Source organism: Callionymus lyra, chromosome 4 (genome assembly GCF_982586985.1).
Source record: "Callionymus lyra chromosome 4, fCalLyr1.hap1.1, whole genome shotgun sequence".
Lineage (NCBI taxonomy): Eukaryota > Metazoa > Chordata > Actinopteri > Syngnathiformes > Callionymidae > Callionymus > Callionymus lyra.
The window spans coordinates 12,123,005-12,143,892 of NC_141821.1; positions in this window are offsets into that span (position 1 = coordinate 12,123,005).

A 20,888-nucleotide genomic window follows, 5' to 3' on the forward strand; every position below is an offset into this window, starting at 1 on the left:
AGGGTCAAAAGGACAATTAGGGTTTAAGGCCCACATGTTACCTTGGTTAGGGTTCTAATTGCATTTTTTCAAGGTCTGGGCCCATCTATTAAACAAAGATAGTATCATGTGTGCGTCCATCAGGAGAAAAGACCCAACTATTTTTGTAGAATTTTGAGTGTTTCTGGCTTGAGATCATAAACTTTTTCACAAACTTTGCAATGAGTTATGTCATTTTCTGTGCTACATCCAAGCACATGTTGTCAATATGGTTCATAAAGTATTTAATGTATCAAGGCGTTTCTATTTGTTCAGGCTTTTCCTTGATCTTCTGGAACTCCTGTGTTGTTCTCAGTATTATCTTGACCTTTAAAGTATATACTTTTTTGAGTATTGTTTTGATTGTTAAAGTGCTTTGTGACCCTGGTCTGGAAAAGTGCTATATAAATAAATATTACTTACTTACTTACTTACAAACATTCAAGCTAAAGAGGAGCCTTTTTGTTAAATCTATCAACTCTGGGGCCCAGCTTAAAAAAGCTGCAGTTCCCATATCCTGTTAACCGTGGACTTCATCTTGTAAGGAGAAAAAAAAAGAAAAGCTCTTACTACCTTTGCGTCTTTAATTATGACAAAAATTGTCGAACCCAATTTCCAGCTACAGCCGTAAATGGTGAAAGGGCTCAAATTAAGCCAGAGCCACAGTGGCAGTCTGGTTCCTATTTTGGGACGTAAAAAGACTGCAAATGAAAAAGCAAAAGAACAGAGAGGGAGGCAGAACAGAACTGCTGCCACCACAGAGATGCTAACCATTTCCATGTGTCCTCGTGTCTTTTCTAAAGCCCCCGACCCACTCGCTCCCCTCTTTTCCAGGCCGTGTCCCGCTGCTTCTTCCTCCTGCACCAGAGACTATAAAGAGCACTTGGGGTAGTAGGAGGTTCTCGACAAGGTGCGAGCACCTCAGGCAGCCAATCGCAGCCCACTGTCCTGCTGGTGGCTTCTCCTGATTGGCCAGAATGAATCCACAGATGTTCCTCCTTTAATGATTTTTGTAACCATTAAGTTAATAGTTGTTTATGGCAGTGAAATTCAGGAATGTGGGGGTCTTGGGGGGGCAGGAAGGTGAACAGGCTGACGGATTAGGAAGTTTTTGCTGACGGAAAAGTTGGGCTGTAGTAGGTAGGGGGGTGATGATGATGTATATAGGGGGAATGCTGAGGGATCTTGAACAGACTTGTGAAAAGGGAATGCTGCAGGAGAAGAAGGCTTTAACGTTCCCTGTGAAATGGCGCTCTTTTGACACTTCTTTGTGGTCGCATCTCTCACTCGAGACACTGATAGATTGTGAATCGGTGGTTGGATGTAAGAGGATCCTGGTGGAAGTCAATTAAGTTCTATAGTGGAAGGAAAATAGTTTTCCAGGGTTGGGGTTCCTGTTCCAAAAATGTTGCATTCCCAAAAATCTCAATCAAGATGTGTATGCATGCAACCACTAGGTGGCGAGAGCATCTGAGTACACCAAGAAAAGCCTAGAAGAAGAGAACAGGTGTGACCCCAATCAAGGTTGGAAAAGTTCACTTTCTACATGGTGTAGTTTAAAGTTCAGATCATCAATTTTAAAATTAACTAGTTCAGTTCATAGTTCATAATTGAACATTTTCAAAAGTTCACTGCCCCAAAAATGAACACATTCATAATTATGTTTTTCTATATGTTGCTTCGAGCCCTACTTTTTCAACGTTATGGTCAAAGCCCATATATAACTACAGACTCGAATAATTCAAGCTCTCTTAATATTTAAATTAACAATCAGATTTCACTGGATTATCACACTATTTTGACAATAATGTAAAATGCAAAAACAGGAATGGTATGTCTAGTTGTGGAGTACAATACACATAAACACAATAAATGAAATGGATAAAAACAAAATAAGATGAATTAAATAAAATTAAATAAAGTACTCTTACATGAAAGTGGGTATACGAAAATGTGATAATTGAAGAGTTCATGATCAGATAATCATAAAACATGTTTAAATTATTATAAAAAAAGAATCCTTGTTATTTAGTCGAGTGTGTCGATTACATGCTTCTGTATCGTGCTTCTCTTTGTTTTGAGGCCGTAGGCGTGTGTGCGCCATTGGTGGCTGGTGTTGCCAGATTGTGTTTTCACACGATACATTAAGACCTACAGTGTGTTTAATGGGGCAGTTTCTGCCTGTAAGGCTCTGTAGAAATCCTGCAACCTACTAGACAAAGATGAAGAGAGTGAGACGTTCACGGACACCAGAATGAACACGTTCACAGAAGTGTCATCAGGCAAAATAAACATTAGTGTCAGTAAATTTTTTTTCAAAATATGAACTAGTTCATGAACCATCATTCAATGAAATCAAGGGAACAACACAGACATATCACTGGCCCCATCACTACCAACTGTTCAGTTTATATATTGAGTCCAGTTGTTTTTATTTCCTCTGACATCTTTTGTGAAGTGACCCTGAGGATCCCAGACTTGGGTCCCCCTCGGTCCTATCTATCTCTACATCTTCTCTATGCCTCAAGAAACGGCTTGCAGATTAGAACCTTTCGTTTCTCAAGCTGATCAGAGACTACATCTTTGTTTTTCCCGTAAAAGCTCTATAGATTATGAAAAGGATCTCAGGGCCTGGTGTACTATCAAGACTCCTGTCTTCATCCAGGTTCAGGGCGAGGCCCTCAGAGCCAGAATGAGTCCCAGGTGTCCCTCAGAGCTGGGGAAAGATGGTAGTGGAGACAATAGTTCTGAGACCCGGCTGTGGCTAACACAAACCTTCTGTCATGACCTTATAAAACTTTGCCCCTAGTTAAGTAGTAGAAAATGAAAGATGAAGTTCCTGCAAGATCCCTTGAGGGGATCTGAGATGAATACCATGTACTTATTCCTCTTCTGTACTTAGCTAGACGTCTCTTGTGATGCCGGCCGGCCCCGTCAATTATCCACAGAGACAAAACCACATGTGTGTCTCGGTGTTTGTTGCTGATTTGTTTGCTTTTAAATCACGACAGGAGGCCGAGTTACTCTAGACCTCGAGACTGACATCCCGATTAGACCGAGTGAGCAGCCAAGTTGTAATGAGGCCCCCTTTTAAAATCATTGTTGCTGCATCTGAAAAAAAGGAACTTCCTTTTTTTTTTTTTTAAATTTTGTCTTTTTTAAGTTAATTATGTTCAGAAACCTGAACCAGATGATTTTGCGGTTATTTAATATGGTGGAGACCAGTTTTATGGAGACCTGCCGGAAATCAGAAGACGATTTTGTTCACAGAATACAATGCATGTCTGATAGTGGAACAAAAAGGTTTAGTATACATAACTAATGATCCTCGGTCATGTCACAAGAGTGAAGTGATTGATCTGTTGTTGTTGTTTGGCGCCAGTTTCAACTTCATATAAACTCTAGAGCAGAGGTTATTCTCACAGCAGGGCCACAGTTACCTGAAATAAATTAAAAATAGTTATAGTTACAGAAACTAAAATAGTTCCTGCCATGAGGTAAGATAATCTGGTAAGCTAGGCAAACACATGGTTGTCAAGTTGAAGCCTGGGCGACATTATACTCTTCTCCAGTTTGGAACCCAAACCTCAACGTTGCAAAGAAGGCTGCTGGACTACCTGCCGTGATTGAGCCAATACTTCCGTCTCGCCCTCCGAACAGCGGAATGCTGCGGCAACTGTTTAATCCTTTCACCATTTCTATCGGCAAGCCTGTCGCGTCCATCAACAGGAAATTAAGCCCAGCTTTCCTGTAATTTGAAACAGTGTTGGCCCTCCTCAGCAGCCATTTTCATTCACCGGTTCCAAACCCACGCAAATGCTGGTGCTCTTTAAAAATACACTCCGACACATGGGAGCGACGGGATGAAGTCATCATTACACATGGAGGAGCGTGGACATGGATGCGCTCACATTCCCACACCTCGACCGCACACTGAATTCCCACCACTAACTGGCTGCAGGAGACAACAGTGTTATGGCTTCATTCTGGGCAGACGTACAGCTGGGAATGTTGGACATGCAGACAGGAATACATGGACACTTGTGGGAGCGGAATGCTGCAGTGACAGGAAGCTATGGATAGAAAATACAGTGTGTGAGTCTTTGAACACGAGGCGCTACCAATATTTGTTGGTTTGATCCTAACTTAAGGCAGTTTTCAAAGGGGAAATTGTTAAAAAAATATATATATTTAAAAAAGACACTTTTCAAAAGAATTTCTCATCACATTAAACACATTTTTCCACCAAATTTTATTAAAATGATCCGTTTCATTGTTGCCCAAGTACCATTTTTAAAAGATCAGATTATCTTTTTGATTGATTTTGAACAAGATGCACTTATTTGAGAAATAATGGAAAATGTATGTGAAGATTTTATTTAAATTATGTTCATTATAAAAAGGTTTTTTTATGAGACTGTTATAACTGTATATTTATATACTATATACATTATAAATGAGCTGAGCTGTCAAGTATACTGTCTAGTTTTTAAGTCGCACATTACTATATACGAACAAATATTAATAATAATTATAATAATTTATTAAAATAAACTATTCTACACTATAAGGGTTGTAAAATTAAGCTTAACATAACTTTTCTACCAGCTACTAACCACAAAAAAGTAAATAAATCAGATTACGTTTTGTGGGAACTTGCTATCGTTTGACTCGTGTCATCTGATAATCAATCAATCGCCAAGAGAAACATTGTCTTTGTATTAGCCAGTACATGTAAGTTGAGTTTTAATCAAAAGATAAATTAATATTTAAAGATGTTAGTAAGTATTTTAGGAGCTTAATGTATGTGGAACTTTCCAGACATCGTGAAATTGTCCATTCATTTGATAATTTATGTTTAAACTTCAATGACTTGTTTTGATCAGTTCAAATACATTGGAACACATTTTTGCAAAATTGGGAGTTCATGAAATGGACCAGACAATTATCTTCTCATTCATTTGTTCTCTTGGCCTGCATCACCAGAGGGAAACAAATCTATCTCTCCACAGGAAAAAACCTCCGGGAACATCGGTCAACCCAAAAGTGGAGAAAAGCACATTATCTTAATTTAACAAAGGCACTTTAAACTGACATTTCAGCTTCTGCTCAACATTAGTAGCTGCCTTTAGAGGCTAATAAAAGTGAGGATTGTGGTCTGAAGCTCATCAACACTCATTTACCAGCAACACAATCCCCAAAGCTACGTTTAGCAAATGTGAATGAGTAACCTTTTGCCAAATCCTTTCCTTCCCTTAACATCCAATTCCTTTGGAGTCACTTGCAGAGAGAGAATAACTGCCCCAGATTATTCTACATCTATCCAAGTGGAACCTAAATTTAAATCCTGACAAGCAGCAGAAGAGATTGTAAATGCCAGGGATGAAGGAGCGTCAGAATGGATCTATTAGACGCCACTGTTAAGCTCTGTGAACTTCAAACGTGAAAGCAGATGTTGCTGATTTATTGAAACGACAAGGAAAAACTGCTAATGGTATCCCCGGCATGTTTGTTTTGGCAAATTACAAGGGAGCAAAGTCCTCCTCATCGACACCAGCCGTAATGCTGAGAAATATGTCAGGTTTGCTTTCTCACTGGGCAGAAGGACGGCAGGAGCCCTGGTTCCGTCATTCCTGGCTGGATGTTCTGATGAGCCACAGCTTCAGGTCACATGGTCAGAACAGACCTCCATAAGCTTCCTTTGTCTGAAAACAATACACAAACCAGAGCTCGACAGGGTCGCCGGGGCAAATACATCACACTTAAAAACATTCAACCCTCCAACAAAAAAAGATTTAATACTAATTGTTTCATGAAGGAAACTTAAAGAAAGAGCTATTAAAGTCCCTGCTGGAGCTTCTGTGAACCCTGATTGTGAGTGTCAGCAGTTTTTCTCTCACATCCAGAACCATTAGGATTATCCGACTCTGGTGCACAGTTTTCATCCTGCAAACGAGTGTGTTCATTCAAATCCGACACATGTCAGTCCTTGATGAGTTCTCAAAATGTTGTGTACACAATAATTCTACTAGGTCGCAGCTTATGTTCACGTAAAAATGTTCTGTTCTCTGTTAATCTTTGTATCCTTCGTCTTAGTTATTTTTCTTTGATCTATGTTCTTTGGACTTAAATTGTATCATCTTGTTCTTTTTCTTTATTTATCTTTGTTCTTGTTCTTGTTCTTATTTTATTTTTGATTTTTTTTTTAATGAAAATTTGCTGTATTTACTGTGGATAATTTGGAAAAAAAACAATTTCCCAAAGGAGACCTCCTGAGAGATCAATAAAGTTCTACCTAACCTATCGTACGATTCATAGCAGTTTCAAACGGAAGGAGATGAAGTTAATTTAATACATAAGGGATTACGTGTTTTATGGTTTGATCCTTTGACATGACCAAGCATACAAAACTTAATCCCACCTTGCACGGTACTCCCTAAAAACACAACTGTTGGTTATCAAAACTGCAGAAATAAATCGGTGTCAGTGCATCATAATGGCCGAAAACGAAAGACCCGACTGTTCGTGTACTGCTTGTTAAAAGCTCAAGTCCAACTGTCAGAAGTATTTGAATCGTCAGCTCAGTCTTATTTACCTGGATCATCCAGTTATTTGAACTTTGATGTAAGTCGGATCAAAGAAAACCAAATATCAATGTATATATAAACAATGGTTGAGAGGTCGTATGGATGTGTTGCATCGGTCCTCAAGTCTCAATGTTTGTGACACGACAGTCCTGTTGATGATCGCTGGAGATCCAGTTTTACTTCACTGGGTCTCACAAGCAGGATTATAGATGTGAGGTAGTCATTTAACATGAAATAAACATGACAATACTGTTGAGGCAAGCATTAGATATATTGCTAAACATCATACTGTCACAAACATTCAATCATTTTAACAAAAACGGGGCAATAAATGTCAACATATTCCCTGACTTTCACTTTTGTTCTTAAACAACAAAAGCAATAATACATCTTCCAGACATAACATTTTAGAAAGTGACGAACCTAAATCTTTTTGAGATGAGAAATTAGTGTTTTTTTGATTTTACGAAAACTCACTGGCAAAAAATGTGATTCCTATAGTGCAGTGAGTATGTAAGACATTATCATAGGGTAAATGTCTACAGCTCAAATTAGAGGAGATTAAATTAAATACAAATAAATTGAAGATGCCAACTTCCATGTACATTGAGACAACACTGGGCCTAATGGATCTATTTCATTAATCTGACTATTGCGGGAATATGACCCTGATGACTGACAAGTGACGACTCTTCATTCGACTTTTATTTTACATGAACGTAGAAAATACATATTTATTTAAATAAGTCTTTATTATTAGGATTTAAACTATCCTTTAACTTTTTTTTTACACAAATGTTTTTTCTACTTTTCACTACAATCACCGCAGTCATATCTGCACAATTACACATACACACAAGGTTGAACGTGCTGAAGAAAGATGCAATTTCTACTCGCAAAACACACTATGACTGTTTAACCATTATTATTAAAAGTCCCACAAATTACTCCAACAGTGAAATAAATGGAGACAGTTGATAAAAGGACCAAAGGTTTGAATTACATGCTTGATAAAACAAATTGTAAAAATTAAAAAAAAAATATTCATCTTGTTTAAACTTATATATACTTATATATTGTGTGAAGAGGTTTGATTATTAACTTTTGGTTCACTGGCTGCTCTGTTCTAGAGAGAAAAACTTTTATTTTTAGTCCCCTTTTTAAATCCGAAAGTTGAACTGTTGTAATATCTGTTATTTTAAATGTGACAGGAGGGTTTGTCTGTGGAAAAAAGGGGGAATATACGCTGTGGGGCCTCAGGGAGGACGGTAACACAATCGAAGGGTAATTTTCATACCTGACCCAGTGATAATAGTGAAGGGATTTCACGGGGGCCTCGAATAAGACAGGAGGAGATTAAATGAACCTAAACTTCAGTCACTGAGGCGGATAAATGTCGGTGTGTTTGAGTGAAATATTGATATACTCCAATATATTGTTAGATTCAACCACGAATAACCATTTGCTCGTGTATTTTATCAATTGAAAAACTTAAAAATCCACAGGTATGTTGTCAATGTGTCTTGATTGATTAAGTGACAGGTGGAGATTACCCGACAGAGAGACTGGAGGATCAGGAAGGGGGGGGCAGAGAAGTGGGAGAGCTGGAGGGTGAAAACTGCCGCTGCGGGATTATGGGAGATTACTGCACAGGAGCAGGAGCAGGATGTGTGCTAGCCAGAGAGAGTTCGCTTTCATCTGGTCACACATGACAAAAGAGCTGCCGAGACCAAGTTGAGTCCCCCTACAGCCATTAGTGTGTGGTGAATGGGGTGCGAGGGGAGTGTGTGTGGGGGGTGTTACAGGTGAAGGGGGTGCGGCTCCTGCAGGGACTAGGCTAAAGAGTACAGTTAAAAGGTCTCCATCGTGACCCGTGAACGACGGTATGGTCATGAAATTGTTTGGTTGCAGATGTAAATGGAAGTGGAAATCATGCAGACACACGGAGGATGATGCAGTAGAGAAGCAGAGACGAGTGTTCGGTGTCTAACAGAAGCTCTTTGTGCAGGAATGTAGTCAGACAGTCTAATGACACCTCTGATGAACGCTGCAGCCTGATGGCAGGGTTACTGTGGATGAAGGGATTTGTGCGTGTGGGTGTGTGTGTGTGCGTGTGCGTGTGTGTGTGTGTGAATCTAAACTTTTCAAGATGTCAAAAGTTCAAATTATTCTTTCGTGAATGTCAGAGAAGGAGTTTTACATCTAGACCCAGCACAGTTTTGAACCATCTTCTTCTAAAAATCTTGTCCCCTTCAGCTCTGGCGTGGCATCGAGAAGAGTCTGAAGAAAGGTGGTTCGTCCATTAAAAAATATTAAATGTATCTGTATTTTAATATTAATTTCTAGCGTACATATACAATCATACCCATAGCTAAAAATGTAGTCACAGATCAATACAATTCCCCAAAGCAAGTTCCCAATAGCAAACAAGTAGACTATCTCTCTGCATCTTTCACAAAGTTTAAAAAATAACTTTAAAAAGGCCAAATAATTGTATTTTTTATGTCTTTAAATCAAAGAATAATACAATATTTTCTGTTTTTAATTTAGTTGACAAATCAAACCTGCGAATAATAATGATATATATATATATATATATAGATAGATATATATATAAATTATGAGGTGTCTTCATTTTGGAAGTGATTCGTTGTTGTATCTTGTGGTAGATCTGTGACACTAGTAAGTACACAAACCTCCACACACCAACACATAATCAGTGCGTCTCGATCTCCAGCTCCTACAGACGAGGAAGTGACGGACCAGTCGGCTCTGTCAGGTTGAGCTGAGCTGGAGGACAGCGGATCAAAATCCCCCAAAATCCCTTGCACCCCTGCAGGTCGTCCTCGGTGTTCTGCTAACGCATAATAAGCTCTTGGTGCAGTTGTGGCTCTAATTTCTGGCTGCGATTAAAGTCTTAGTTGAGGGACACCTGAGAGACATGCTAAGCCTCCCGGGACAAAGGCGGCAGAAACGCAGAGAGAGCCTGAGGCAGGAGCACATTCTGAAGCCATGATTGTTCAGTGGAAAATACTCGTTGACTTCACACCAAACACAATCCTGGTGTTTTACACGGACGCATGTTTGATCAGAATTATACAAGAATTTCCTTTTTTATAACCGGACAATATGGAGTGGATAGATGGTAAACATGTGGGAAAATAACTAACCAGTCAACAGAAGATGTGGACCATCAATGAGAATTTTGGATGTGGTCAAATGCGTCACGAAGAAAAGGTAGATTAATATGGAGGACGAGCTTCGATGACGCCTCATGGGAATTCTTAAAAAATAAAAGATTTGCGACGTGCCTTGCCGAAAATCAGTTTTGAGGGTTTAAATAAACACATTCAGAATTTGTTCAAATTCCTCCAATTAAAAACATCTTACGTTTTGGAAATACAGTCATTCAACGTTTCTTTAAAAAATACATAGTATCAAAGGTAAGGGGAACCTTGTGCACACCATTTCGCGTACGCAAGTTTAAAGGTTTTTCAACAAATTTTTTGCATGTTTTCCAATTTTTTTCAAGCAGAGTTTGGAGCAACATTTCAAATCTAACCTTTCAGGATCAGTTTCATCCAGAAACAAAACCCATCCCATAACAATATATTAATAAAAACATTTTTTAATGGTAAATGGATGTTACTTTTAAAGCGCTTGCTATGGTTTTTCAGCATCGAAAACACTGACACACACAATCACACACTGGGGTAACCAGGGTAAGTGTCTAGATCGGGGACACAACGGCACAATCTCATCCGGGATTGAACCGACAACCTATCAGGTTGCCAAATGCTAACTACTTAACCATCTGAGCTACGACGTTTGGCGTCATAACTGGATTCATACTGAAACAAGTCCACACTTTCAATTCATTGTGTATTAATTATAATCTTAAAGGTGCTTCAGTTGGCATCAACCTATCTTGGCTGCATAGGGCGAGAGGTTGGGGAAACCCTGAACAAGTCACCAGTTTATCGAAGCATACAACGAGGTCATCGATTTAGGTTTATGATTAAGATGGCGAAATGTTGCTACACGCAGTTGTGTTTGGTCGGGAGGAAGAGGTGGACGCTCGCCAGTCTTCATAACTTGCCGTGGAAGCGTGCGGTCGAAGTGAGGGTGAGGAAGTCCAGACGGCCTGTAAGCGGTCATTAGATGAGTCCGGGTGTTTCGACAGAGACGAATGAGAGCGAGCGAGTCGGAGGGAAACGGCTGATAGGCTGCTGACTGATATACATTTGTGTACACACACTTCTACCTACTTGTGATTTATCACCACTGAACGAAGGACCACCCCATATTTTGACTGCAGGCATCATTCAAGTCTATGTTGAGATTTATTTACTTACTAATAAAACACAGTTTTTAGTCTTGTAGTTATGATCTGTTTCCCATCCAGATTTAACCTTTAACAGCTCTGTTTGAACTTTTAGATTTAAGTTTTAGCCAAGGGTTAAAAATACTCTCATTTTTATTCACACATTTTTCTAGTTGATTTAATTTATCACTTTTTACTCTTTTGTTTAAGCCTTTTTTTTACTTTGCTTTACACCAGATTATCCAAATATATATTTTTTAATATTATATCATTTAACTTATTTAAATCACTAACTTAACTGATCATTATCATTTTGTATTTTTTTTTTTTTATATTGTATTTTTGCTTCAGCAAAAATCTTTAACATCTAAAGAAAAACGAATGATTACTATTTAATACAACTTTTTTTTTTCCGTAAAAGGTTGACTTACACCCTCCTAATTTATTTGTACAAGTCCCCTGGAAGCGGAGACCTCCAGAATTAATGACGCACAGTGACAAACATTGATGTTTGACCAATACCAGTAGAGTAGGTGTGGTTATGGTAAACAAGATTTCGTCTCTGGTGGGCGGGGCTTAACACACTTTCTAACCTAAATATTACAATAAAAGAAGAGTTTTGTACGAACAGACACACACTGACGAGTTCAATAGAGTCCAACATCTATTTAAATCAACACATTAGTTGACCTCTGAGAAATGGCATCGACACTTTGCCGCCTCACTTTGTTGTTTTTTTAATTTGACGCACAATTTTGTCATTAAAAGATTGTGACATCTAATTTTCCCATGATTTCTGTCGATTAATATCTTAATTATTTTTATTTAAGTCTCCATAACCATCAACTTTTGACTGACAGTCATCAACTATGAACATAATATATGAACTCTCTCCTTGTACTTTTGTGACATTTTTTTTATATTGTATTTGTATTTCTTTCCTATTTTTCCACCAGTTTACAAATATTCCGGGAACATGATATGATGAAATCCTAGTAGTGCCCTTGAAACCTCTTGCGACAACAGTTAAAAAACTTCTTTACACTCAAACTAGCACGTGACTGAAGTTCTTCTCCGGGTTGCCGGCATTCTTTGAGAAACTCTCAGCTACTGTCCTTCCAGTAACACGAACGGTTTATTTTCCATCCATCCATTCATCCAGCGGGGCGTGGTGTCGAAGGGGCTTAGCGGGGTGTGTTTGTTTGTCGTCCGGCGTCTAATCTAGGCTGAGGTCATTTCTATCATCGTTCTCGTGTTGCTATCGTGAAGCGAGCCGATAACCACGATTTCACTTTTAATGATTAACAAATGAGGCCGTCGTAAATCGTCCTACCGTTCCCTCTTATGTCGTGTCGGGTCTTGACATCCTTATTTTCTTGACAATTATCTGGTGATTCATCGGAAGCCGCCTGATTTACTACCCCTGCACTGTTATTATTGCCGAGACACTCTGGCGTTATGACACATCGTATCTGACTTTTGAGGTCATTTACTGCCACTTCCTTCTTCTGTTCCAGAGTGTTATTATCAGGAATTAGTCATTAAGTCATTAAGCCACCGACAGAACTTTGCAGCCACTGAAACTTTATCTTCACTTGTGCTGGACGTTCACGTGGGGAAATAGGAAAAGAACCAGGAGTTCAAATTCCAGTCACTAGAGCACAAAACTGATGCCGTGTGTGTGTGTCTGAGAGACTTGTGCTGACTTTTAAATCCCCAAATAACAGTTTTTTCTTTCCTAGATAAATGTGTGCATTTGCATATATTTTCTTTATTTATTTATTTTGTAGACCATGTTTTATTTCTTCATCCAATTATTTGACTTATTAGACGTTCACCACAAACATCCTCAAGGATGTGAACCTCACTGTGGTAATACTTCTGCTCTGACTCTAAAATAAATAATGATTAATCTTGACTAAACTAAACAAAAGCTATATCGACATGCTTCTCCATCATATACCAGCTAAACCAGATTCATCAAATCCATTCCCTGGTGTTACATTCCTTTATATGGATGGATTTGACATGACATTAAAGAGCTTTAAGACATATATTAGGTAGCTATACATTATTTGTAACACTAAAAAAAATGTCCAAATGAACGTAAATTGAAAAGTAAGTTTTGTGGTTTTCAAGACTGGTTCTTGGTCTGCAGAAAGGTCTTGAGGCCACTTACTGTGGTGATCCTGTTTTAGACTTATGGTCTTTCTGTCTGGCCTGGACTTGGCCAGTAAAAGTGGTCTTGAGGCTTAATGGACTGTAATTTATTTCTCATACAACTCCGAAGATATCAACATCAACTCCAATGTTCTTCAAATTTTCGTGTTGATTATGCGTGTGCTGTTTTTTTATTTTGTCTTAGTATTGACTTAGTCTGTCTTGGTCTTGTTTTGGCCTCGACACTCTTGGCTCTTTGTAGCGTCTTAGTCTCGGTTGAGGTCTTATCAAGGTACAAGTCAAGCGAAAGGTATGTTTGTGGTCTGGGGAGAAACCACAGATATGCAGACATTTCAACGGATATCAATTTCTGTTTAGAGTCTTCCTGATATAAACTGTTAATCGGATTTAGGTAATCTACTTCACTTAATTGAGTTTGACACCCCAGAAATACTTTTTCCTAGAATATAGAGTAGCAAATACTATAAGCATCCCTTCAAAATCAAATATAACATCACTTCCTGTTCTCATCTTATCATGAAGTTTTAATTCTGGCATAACATGGACATAAATAAAAAAAAAACTTTGATTTTTTTTATTTAAATCACAGTTTCCTTCTCTACGTACTAAGTGTCTCCACGTACACCACAAAATGTGTTCCTTTGTCTTAATATTTATAGTATGTTATTGTAATAGTATTAGATGAAACTTTAAATTGTCTGTAGGTAAATGGTTATGTATTTGGAGAACCCTCCCGTCCCTGGTAGCTGGGCCCAGCAGAGCCATTGAATACGAACAAATAAACATTTTACTCTGAATTCATTTGTTATCAGATAAAGCTACAGATTCCTCAGGTGTGATTATGGGATGTGTAGGCAAGAGCCTCTATCACAACGTTATCATTCTCTTTGTTGCGTCTTTTAAAGGATGTTTGAGATTCATGGACGTGGCGTCTTTTTTCAGGGATATAAAATACGTGCAGTACACAACAATATCATATGATAAAAATATCAAATTCACAAGTGTATTATTTTATTTGCACAAGCTCAGTAACTGAGAATGGATCGTTCATGGTGTCTAAGATATTTCGGTTCGACCATTCTTGCGATTTTCCGAGGTCGTGAACGGGTTGAGACCTTCATTCTCCAGCAGGTCACTGAAGGAGATTAAAAGTTGTTATCTGAGCTCCTCTCTCGCTGTCCTCTCGGCGTGCTGCCACATGCCTCCCTTGGTTCCCTTTTCCATGAATGCTTGACCGCCTGATAAGTCCAATTACTCACTGTCTTGTCTTAAAGCTGAGCCTGAACCACAGTCCAGTCCAGCGGTCCTCCCTGGCTTTTATCAAAGTCACTGGAGAATCGACCTTTTCCTGCCACAGTCGCAGGAAACTGTCACGCTTTAGTAATTTATGTTTTCCTTTTTGTATGTGGGGTCTTTAGAAGGCCAAATCTGTGTTGATATTTTTTTTTTAACTAGGCTTGTTCATTGGTCTATTTATCTTGTTCATGCTTACATTGTTGTTGCTAATTTAGCTCACATGAGTGCAGACTTTAGAGTAACAGTGTGTTATTTTTGTTCCTGTCACACAGTGCTTAAACACATTTATAAAGTCTCCTTTTAAAAAAAAGATTGCAGATGTTTTACATACAGCGACATAATGTCAATCTTTTCACAGACTTTTTGTTATTGTTATAACACCAACGTTTTAAATAGAGAAACAAAAGGTACACAAAACATGTCAATAAATTGGAGGGAAACATGGAAAAGGTTGGGACTGAGACGGGAAATATGATGTACTATTTTTTTATTTTAACTGATACAGAAACTGCCAGGACTCAAGATGAGAAAACACTAGCAGGACACATGTTTAAAATATATCCAAGAGAGGCAAAATAAAGATTAGAAAAAAGAGAAAAATGAATTCAGCAAATGCACAGGTGACTAAATAATAGTTATACTAAGTAATAGAGTAATAGAATGTGTACATTAAAATAAACTAAGTACACGGTAAGTCACAATCCTAAGACGGGTTCACAAAACTTAATTGAAAGGTGTACATTTGAATAAGTATTTGTATATATATGAACATAAGTACGTTTTTCTCCAACCATTTTGATACAAACACAACCACAGAAGACAGCATTTCAATAGTTATGCATTCATTCTTCAAAAGACACTTCAATGAAAACAATTGAGTCAATAGAATACAATACTGCACTTCTGTTGCTGCCTCTTTATGTCTCTCTCCTCTATTCTTGCTCCATCAGGAAAACAATCATTTTGGCTCCAGCGTCTCCTCCAAGCCTTCAATCTCACACAGCCATAATTACGACCACACCAAGTGGAGAGGTTTCTAAATCATTCGCATGGTTTTGGCTTCCTTGTCGTTTCTTTTTTTTTTCTCCCTCTCTGCTGCTTCTGAACTCAAGTGGACGCTTCGCTGTGGAAGCTAAATTATAACCGTTCTCCTTCACTCAGTTTCATATTTTATCTCGAGCTATTCCTAGCAGTTTATAAAAATGACCTGAGGTGACCAGTGCTGTCGTTTAGATTAGATACCAGCACTTGTTTTTTTTCTTTTCAATATGGTCTTTGTGTTTCTCTGACATTATAAAGATTATTCTGATTTTTATTGAAAAAGCGTGTCTTATGCAAAGATGTGTTCTATCATTCTTTAAAATCTGTTGATTTAAACTTTTGGGAAAGAATGTAAAAAACTGTATCTTGATAGAAATCAAGTGGGGGTGAAGAGGAGATTGCAGGCAGGGCGGAGAGACGGCTGTCTTGATGATCTGTGATGGAAGACTGGTAGGTGAGAGGAAAGCTCTGTAGGACGTTAGTCTACATGCCATGATGTTTAGCGACAGATGGTCGGACACAAAGACAAGAGTTTAAAAGAGTTCTGGTTGAGGATGCTCTGGAATATTGAGGCACAGCTCATGTTCAGGGATTTCAAGATAACTTTGGATAACAAAAACGATGGAATTTGTTATAAAGACAATCAGGGAACATTTTGGTCCAAAGTGGAATTAGAAAATAAACTTGACTGAAAATGAATATTGTTGGTCAGGTTTTTTTTCCATTATGTTTGTTAAGACAATCTAGTGAAACATTAATTGTCTCTGGGGTTGGTTGAAAGTTCTTGCGTCCATTCATGATCACATTCTCATTTTAGAAGTCACGATTTGTGAACTTGATTTTATGTTGAATCCTTGTGCTTTCAAACTAACTTTAGCCAGCAAACCCTGGATTTCCATATGGTCTACAAGTGTTGTCGGGTCCACGCTGCTCTATTGTCAACCAGCTGCAGTGTTTGGTCCCTCGGAGACAAAAACAGGAACATAACTACCATTCAACTGCTTCTCTTTGACCCACAAAGGGTAAAGGAAATGCTGATGCTATCAAGATAAGTTATGATTAGGTTAAAGTAAATTAAAGTTTAGCAGAGGCTAGAAAGCTAAACTTTCCTGACTCACTCACGTGTTTCAAATGTTGAAGTCTTCCTCTCCAAGATGCAGTAAGTCCCTCATCATGACCATGTTTTTAAGTTATTACTTCTAAGTTCTCCCCAGTCTGAAATCTCGGCGAAGGAGAGGTTACGAAAGCGGAGTCCATTATGATGTAATAATGGCTTCACTCCTCCTCCAGCCAGCTGTAATCACGCCCGGCTCTGTTTATACAACGAGTCCCTTGTAGGGAGAGACTTCCAGGATTGATAACATGCGGTGCCAAACCTCAATGTTCGACCAATCACAGGAGAGTGGGCGTGGTGATGGTGGACTAGCTTTGATCTTGTGTTTTCTCTGGACAGTAATTAGAGTTTTGTACAAACACACATACTGATGATACAATAGTATCCAAGATCTATTTAAGAGAATCTTAAATCAACACGTTAGTTGAACTTAACTCACCTAGTTGTATATACGTGAGGGTGGAAGTGATTCCAGACCTAAAGGGAGAATAGGAAGACCTTCACTTCAAACAGACCCTGCACAAACAACTTCAAGACCAAGAGCGTCCGTGAGCGCTGCGTTCAAGGAAAGCCGAAATTCTGGAAGAAAATAATATCGGGAGTGAAGTTCAAGGGAAGGAGGTGCAAACACAGAAAGGGGGGGGGCACCTGAGGGAAAACATAAAAGACTGGAATGGAGGGAGACAAAGGTGGCGCTGGTGGGTGGCGACATGAAACGGAATCTCCTCTCCTCGGTCTTCGGGTCCAGCGGTCGGTGATCTTCTGAAAATACGTTTTGTCAATGTTTATTTGCTCGGAGTGAATCCCCGCGAGGAGAAGAAAAACACAGTTCAAACACGGCTAATGTGATTATGGTGAGATCAGAGCGCAGATCCTATCGCTCCCCGGGCTTGAAAAACACACAGTCTGGCTTCGGACCCCGCAAGTCTCCCGCCGAATATGACGGCCGGGCATGAGACGCCGCAGTGTACGGCGGCCCGGATCACAGGAACAAGAGAGCCAGTGTACACCGAGGGGATCAAACGGAGCAGCGGTTGGGATTTTATGTATGAAATGTGTGTTTGAGTGGAACAGTTCGGAGACAACGTCAACTAATTCAATCTTATTTGGGGCGAACCAGGAGACCTTCAGAGTCGTCGAGTGGAGATGTTGTCTCGTAAAGATGTTTCGTGTCAGATGACTTTGCTGAGTTACTCATTCCTTAATTCAAGGGTTAAAGAAAACATCCTCACTCACAAACCAAGACAAGTGATGACACAAGACTCAGACTTTGTTTCTGGGACTTTTACAGCCGATTGAACTAATGTATTTACTGTAGTTTGTAGTGGAGGATTTCTAATGTGTCTTCAAAACTAGAAAGATACACAAATTCAGTATCAAACAAATATCAGAAAACTCTTAATTTAAAGAGGTCAAACAATGTTGCTATTAAAGCAACCAGTGCCAGCTTATCTCAAATATGGGTATAATATAGTCTGACCACTGCTAATATTTGGGGCATTTTCTTGCGCATTTTGTGCAAGTAGTATATAGCATTTCCTGGAGGCCTGGTTACATTTTTTACATGAATAGATATTTCACCAAGTTAGGAGCATAAAAAAAAACAACTTTCACCACTGGACTTACCCTTTAAACTAAACTCACAAATAGAATTTAACCCTTTTGTTTCAGGCCTGCAAAAAAACGTGTTTATGCATATTTATTTCTGGAAGCCAAGGAGGTCGTTCACCTTGACCCTAAGATAACACAAGGAATACCACAAACACATTTGTTTTGCAGGTCCTGAGTCACTTTGACCCTGAGACAACACAAGGGTTAAGTTTGAGGGTTTCATTTATTTACCTTTGGCTATTATATTATTAATAATTATAATATCAGAGGAGCTTCAAATGTTGTTGAACGAATATGAAATGATACATCAGAAAGTGATATCCTTTAAACTCCACAGGTGTGAACTCAAAGCAGGTGACATTACTCAAACCAGTACAGGAGACAGGTTCTCAAGTAGGAACCTTCATCATAGAAAAGCAACGGTTGTTTCGGGGTATTTTACACCTTTTGCTTTGCACCTTTTGGAGGTTGAAATCTAAATCGTGTTTCTATTTATAATGTCTTATTGAGGGTGTATTTAAGAAAATGTGTATATAAAAATGTCTATAATTGTGAATATGTTTTAGTTATTGAGAGGTAACTTTAATTTAAATCTGTTATTCAAATTGTTAACTAGGTGTTTATCCCAAAACAAACTATTCCCCACAAATATATTTCCCTTTAAAATGACTGATGGACAGAAAGATACAACCTCAGGGGACGAGCCTGCCTGACATGAAGGTTAAATTTGCCATGAAATGGACTCAATTGTACCTGAACTACAAAAACTATTGACATCACAAGTAAAAGTTACTGCGCGAGTTTTCAATTTGTCTTCCCCGGAGTATTTGACCGCGTGTCTCCTGTGCACGTCTGGTATTTCATTCACAAGAAAATCCCTTCAAAGAGTCTCTTCGCTCCATCACATTTACACCCTCCTGAGTGTGTCGTGTTTAGAATTTCCCTCCCGACGTTTAACAACGGTGTATTATTTAATGCGGCATGTCAACCGCCGGGACCTTCCAGCATTCCTGTGCACACGCGGGTGCAGTTTTCCCAAACACAATGACCTCCATTTACAGTTCCTCCTGCTCACTGTACCCTGAGCTGAGCGGCATTAACGCTGAAATACCATCAAAGATTCCACAGGATCTCTGAGGAGATGGAAGCTTTATGGTTGCGGCTGCAGACTCGAGGGGGGGGCCCCCGCGTCGCCGGGTTCCCCTCGCAACAAACTTGGTCCAGAAACATGTGTATGGAGGCAGAGACGGGTCGGAACTGTGTTGGTGTCGAAACATGCGTCGGAAGAGTGGGAATGTGCCAACAGATGGCGGCTCGGGTAGATTTCCAGGTTGTGTTTACAGCTTCTGTTAGTGATTTACCACAGTGTGTGACCTTGGAGGGAGGAGGTGGGGGGGGGGATTTTTGGAAACAATGCAGGGCAATGTGGGAAGAATCAAAACATGATTCCAAAGGAGTAACACTCCAGGTTGTTACGTCAATGCATCCTGTTCGCACGGTCGCCGTCGTTCCGCTGCCAGGTTTCCGAAAAAAACTCTGCTCTGAGTTAATTCACCCCAAAACTCTTCAAGGTCACAGAGATGTATGAAGCATCCTGAAAGATAAAGTCATTTTGAAAACATCCTGAGCAAGTGCATCCTTCCTCACAGCTGTACTGGTTCAACAGACGCATGTGTTGCATGTGGGATGCGAGTTGGAGCGCAGGTGCAGTGAGGTGAAGGTCGAGGGAGGAAGATAGGATGCTAGTCTGTCCCTGAGCACGGCCAGAGGGAGCGTGTTTACATGAAGATACTGGACAAATGTGATGTTTTTCACTATAAACTAAATCACCAAGCATTCATAACTTGATTATTTCTTGTTGCCATTTATTTTTGCATTATATTATCCAGGGTAGCCAAGTTTTTGTTGAGTCCCATTGACACATAAAGCTTAAATATTTTCAGACAATATTTCTACTGCTATTATCTTTTCATTGTGACGGTGTTTCACAGATGAATTCGTCTTTACCAATTTGAAACACACTAGATGAGTCTAAGAAATGTTTACCTTTTGTTAGCGAATTAAAATTGTTATTTTACAATATATATAAGTGCTATACATTCATTCATTTTCTACCGCTTTATCCCTTATGGGGGGGTGATGGGGAGACTATCCCAGTTTCATAGGGCGAGAGGCAGGGGACACCCTGGACAGGACGTCAGTCTATCGCAGGGCTCACATAAAGACAGACAACTATTTATACACACACACTCATACCTTTAATTTCCTTTAAGTTCTTAATCTACCTCTGTATGTTTTTGGACTGTGGGAGGAAACCGGAGTTCCCGGAGTAAACCCACGCAACACGGGGGAAAACGTACAAACTCCACACAGAAAGGTCACAAGTTGGCTTGGGCTGGAAGCGAACCAGCAACCTTCTTGCGCCAACGTGCGCCCACATGAAGTGTTAGGATAGTTAATGACTGCAGCCAAAGTCTTCCGTCAGTCCATGAAGGAGATGAAAGCAACTCGACTAACTAGCAGTTTAAGTGACCACACAGTGGATGGTGACCGGACAGATGGAGCCAGTTAGCCTCCCTTTAACAGCTAGTGTCGTGTCTGCAGCATCCCTACCTTGTCATTAACTGTCCTTACACGCCATGGTTTCCACCCCCACAGAGTCACGGGACAAAGTACCTATAATAATGGGAGCGAGCAGTCGGTGCCAGAGAGACCG